The sequence below is a fragment of the Chrysochloris asiatica genome, unplaced genomic scaffold (genome assembly GCF_000296735.1).
Source record: "Chrysochloris asiatica unplaced genomic scaffold, ChrAsi1.0 scaffold00025, whole genome shotgun sequence".
Classification (NCBI taxonomy): Eukaryota; Metazoa; Chordata; class Mammalia; order Afrosoricida; family Chrysochloridae; genus Chrysochloris; species Chrysochloris asiatica.
Genome location: NW_006408543.1, coordinates 8,313,892 through 8,319,140, shown reverse-complemented (window position 1 = coordinate 8,319,140; position 5,249 = coordinate 8,313,892). Strand labels below are relative to the sequence as shown.

The following is a 5,249-nucleotide window of genomic DNA, read 5'->3' as shown; positions in this document are numbered from 1 at the left end:
GAGGCTGTAATAAAATAGAGTGTGATGCATTAAAGATGCATACCCCAAAGCAATCATTAAAACAAAAGAAAGAGTTATAACTGATACGTTAATAAAATTTTAAAAGAATTATAAAAATTAATCCAAAAGTCAGGCAGGAAGAGGGACATAAGAAAACAAATATCAAGATAGCAGATTTAAACCCAACCATGCTAATAATCATACTACATATAGATTGTCAAAAGTCACCAACTAAAAGGTAAAGGTTGTCAGATCAGATAGAAATCAATATCTAATTACATAGATTCAATAAGAAACCCACTATAATGATAAAGACACAAATATACTAAAAGTAGAAATACAGAAAAAAAAATTCATTAATGGTAATAAAAGAAAGATGGAGTGACTATATAAAAATTAAAGCAGATTTCAGAGGAAAAATAATTACCAGGAATAAAGAATTATTTCATAATGATAAAAAGATCAATACCTCAAGAATCCTTATCAATCTCAAATGTTTATGTACCTAATAACAGAGTTTCAGCATACAAGATGCAAGAACTGATAGAACTGCAAGTTGTTGTTGTTGTTCTAAGTGCCGTCAAGTCGGTTCCGACCCACAGCGACCCTGTACAGGGTTTCCGAGGGTGTAAATCTTTACGGGAGTAGAAAGCCTCATCTTTCTCCCGCAGAACAGCTGATAGTTTCGAACCGCTGACCTTAAGGTTCGCAGTCCGATTCGTAGACCTGCAAGAGAAATAACAAATCTGCAATTAGAGTTGGAGATTTCAACACTGCTTTCTAAATAATTGTTAGAAACAGACAGAAAATTTATAAGGCTACAGAAGATTTGAAAAATATCAACAAACTTGACCTAGCTGATGTTTATAGACCACTCTACCCCATTATTCTCAAAGCATTCACCAAATAAAGCATTTTGTGAGTGATCAACAAGTCTGAATAGATTTTTAAAGGACTGGAATTCCAAAAAGTATCTTCTCTGACCACAATGAAATGAAATTCAAAAGCAATAACAGAAAAATACCTGGAAAATTATCACTTGGACACTAGATAGCAAATTGCTAAATGATACATACATGAAAAAAAAAAAATCACTGTAGGAATTAGAAACTATTTCAAATAAAAGTAATGAAAGCACAGCATACAAAAATGTGTAGGTTGCAGCCAAAGCAATGATCAGAGGGAAATTTATAGCATTAAAATGTACTACAAGTTTATATTACAAAAAAAGAAAAGTTACCTTAAGAAACTAAAGAAGTTTCTCCCACCCCTTACCTTCTTCCCGCTATTCCTCTCTTTCTCCTCCTCTTCCTCCATGAGGGACTCTAGTAACTGGCAGCGTGGCGGCTGGCCCTGGAGACTTGGGTACACAAGACAAAGGGCTACAGCAGTAACATCAAGTTCCCTGCATCCTGCTGGGCATCCAGGGTCCTTACTTCTGCTTGCAGGAATGTTTTAAAGGAAGCTGAGCTGCTCACAAATTGCTACCTAAGAAAGCAGAGATGAAAAGGCAAAGCTTATGTTTCTGCTTGGATTGTAGAAGGTGATATTAACACTAACCCAGGGGCAAACTGTGATACATTTCTGCTTGGATTGTAGAAAGTGGTATTAACACTGACCCAGGGCAAGCTGTCAAAATACTGGTAAACTCAGGCCACATTATCTACTGATGCCAACAAGGCCAATGCCAAGTTATATTCCAAAACCAGATTATGCTGATCATCTGTTAAGAATGACTGAATCTGAACAGGCCCTTAAAGGTACTTCTCAAATTAAATTACTCTAATCTGAAGATAAGCAAAGGATGCAATTTACATGTAATCAGGCTAGAGAAGATTTGGGAATTGCTACTGTGATGATTAAACCAGGTCTCTTGGTGTGGAGCTGTGTGTTAATGCACTAGACCGCAAGGTCAGCAGTTCAAGCTCACCAGTAGCTCCTCAGAAACCCTATACAGGATCGTGATGGGTCAGAACTGACCCGACAACCTTTAACAACAACTATTCAAGAAATAGATCATGTTATACACTTAGCATGCATTGCAAGAAATTGTTATCCTTCTCTGCTGAATTATGATAATTTCCCAAAGTCTTGTTGCACCTCAGTGAATGAAGTTATTTTTCATGGAAGTCTAGACAGTCGGCCTTTGCAAGAAGACGGTGTTGTTAATGTGCACATTACTCTCTATTGCAGTGGTTGTCACGGGGACCTTAATGAGATGTTTGTTGTTAGAGATGTGGATGAGGGAATGCAGAAGCTAGTTCAGACTGCATCAGGGCAGTGAAACCTGGTGTTTACATACAGAGAACTGGGAAACATTATTCAGAAGCATGCCCAAGCAAATCGGTTTTCAGTTGTTCAAAACTACTGTGGGCATGGATGGAATCCACAGACTTTTTCATACAGCTTCCAATGCGCCTCACTATGCCAAAAATAAAGCTGTTGTGGTGAGAAGGTGGGCCATGTATTTACAATTGAGCCAATGATTTGTGAAGGCAGATAGCAGGAGAGACTTGGCTAGATGGCTGGACTTCAGAGACAAGAGTCAGAAAGCACATGCTGCTGGTCATGGACACTGGCTGCAAGATCCTCCCCGGTGATTTGGAAGTGCCCGGCCTCGCTTCATGTCCCAGCTTTAGTTTTCTCCCGAGGTGGCACATCCCAAGAATTCCTTCTGCCTGTACAATGCATTTTATTGAGAGTCTGCAAAGGAAGATGACATTTTTGTCACTTGTTTTTGTTTTGACCATACATCACAAAGGACTACAGCATTTGGTGTGTATCCTCAAGGACTTGTCTTGGTTCTGGAAAACCTGCGAAGAATAAAGGAAAAAATTCTCAATCTTTTACCCAAAGTGTGGTGCTGTAGGATAAAGCACTGACTCACAAGATGGATTTGAACTGCAAGGTCGGTGATTCGAATCCACCAGCTGCTCCTCAGAAACACTGAACAGGGTTGTTATGAGTCAAAACCAACTAGACAGCTCTTAACAACAAACAACTTACCCAAACAGTCTCTGCACCCAACTTACTTATTTGTCCTTTGACATTTTTACTTAAACCTGCTTTGAGTTGCATTTTTCACTGCCAGAATCAGTCAGCTGCTTACCAGGTCTATGTTGAAGATGAGAATTCTTGTAACTTTTGTAACATATGTTGCTCCCGATTTTTTTTTTTAATTATATATGTGAAATATGTATGTATTCATTTTTAACTCCACATATGTAATTAGTGGACACTGTGTGACCTGGTATTTGTGTTGAGGCTGCTCTGACAAGACTAGATATTGTCGTAAATGGACTGGTGGTGGTGGTGGTTATGTGCTGTGGAGTCGGTTCCAACTCATAGTGACCCTGCATTGGCTTTCTGAGGCTAGAAATCTTTACAGGAGCAGAAAGCCTCATCTTTCTCCCACGGAACCACTGGTAGTTTCGAACTACTGACCTTGAGATTAGCAGTCCAACTAGTAACCACTGCACTATCAGAACTCCTTAAATGGGCTTTTTGTTGTTGTTGTTATGTGCCGTGGAGTCGGTTCTGGCTCATAATTATCCTGTATAGGGTTTCCGAGGCTGTAAATCTTTACGGGAGCAGACAGCCTCATCTTTCTTCTGCAGAACAGCTGGTAGTTTCGAACTGCTGACCTTGCAGTTCACAGCTCAATTTGTAACCACTACGCTACCAGAGCTCCTTAAATGGGCTGATAGTTGCAGTAATTTAATCCCCAACAAGGAATTGACCCACCTGTCCCCCATGCTAATTGCTTACCTTTGTAATTGCGCTAAAGGAAACCTTTCTCTCCAGTGTGGTGAACTTGGTGTGTCGGTGAATGAATGCGGCAAAATTCACTTCGGAAGGTGTTTTGTTTTTCTTCCTGGGTTCTAGTTTATGACAAACATTGTCATGCTCCAAGTGGTGTCTGACTGTGCAGGGATGTGTATTGTGTAATATACTGCTCTTTGAGGGTTAGAAATGGGAAGGAGAAAGCCCCCTCTCTTCCCTTGGAACATCTAGTACACCTGGCATGTCTAGGAAGGAATGACTTTGAGAACTATTCTTAGGCAGGAGAGAGGCAGTTGTGTGCTGAAAAGACACCGTTCCATTGTTAGGAAGCTCCCTGGAAGCATCTCTGTTGCCCAGGACTTCTAGTCCTGCCAGGATTTTCAGTCCAAAACAGAATATCTGCTGAAGCTATATCAGGCCATGAAGTCATTTTTCACTAGCGTGTACTTGATTACTGGATATTGTTGACGTTCTTGTAATGTAATCTCATACCACTAACACATAAGAGAACATCTTTCGCACAGCGTCCCAGCCCTTTATTGCTTGAAAAGAATTGCGATAATGATTTCATTACTTTGACTATTTTAATGATTTAATAAAGTGACCCAATCTGGTACAGACTTTTGGGGGTATGTGTGTCATTTTTAACAAACTGTAATATGTGTGACTGGAATGTCTTGTGATGTGAATGCTAATATAATGTGCAACGGGACATTAAAAAGTTTAAAATTATTTTTAAAAAAAGAAACTAAAAGTTTGAAATGATTTAAAATAAAGAAGATGAAATGGAACCTAAGGGAGCATATGTAAGAAAATGTTAAAGATAAGAGCAGATCAGTGAAACGGAAGGCATTAAAGCAATAGAAACATTAATGAAACCAAAAGTTGAGTCCGTTGAGAAGTCAATAAACTTCATAAACCTCTAGCCAAACTGATCAAGGAAAGAAGAGAGAATACTCGTATTACCAATGTCGGGAATAAGAAGGATATCACGATGTATTTTACAGACAGTAAAAAGATAATTATGAGGATTTTGAACAATATTATGCCAACAAAACTGACAAAGTAGATCAATTAGACAAATTCTTTGAAGTGTACACACTACTGAAGCGCTTGCAAGAAGAAAGTGTTGTTAACTTGCCATCAAGTCAATTTCAACTCTAGCAAACCCACATACAGCCTGGCACTGCACCATCTTCACAATTACTGTGATGTTTGAGTCCATTATGTAAGCACTGTGACATTCCATGTCATTGAGAGTCTTCCTCTACTTTACCAAAGATGATGTCCCTTTCTGGAAACTCGTCCCTCCTGATGGCACGTCTAAACCACATGAGCTGAACTCTCAATATCCTCCCTTCTAAGAAGCATTCTGGCAGTACTTCTTCTAGACAGATTTGTTTGTTCTTCTGACAGTCCATGGTATATTTAATATTCTTTGCCTACACTATAATTCAAATGCATCA

The 5,249-nt window shown here is 39.0% G+C and overlaps 1 pseudogene; it reads left to right on the top strand.

Annotated features, from left to right (window-relative positions):
* LOC102833353 overlaps nucleotides 1-2,639 on the top strand; it is a 19,228-nt pseudogene extending 16,589 nt beyond the window's left edge.
* Nucleotides 2,640-5,249: the final 2,610 nt, after the last annotated feature.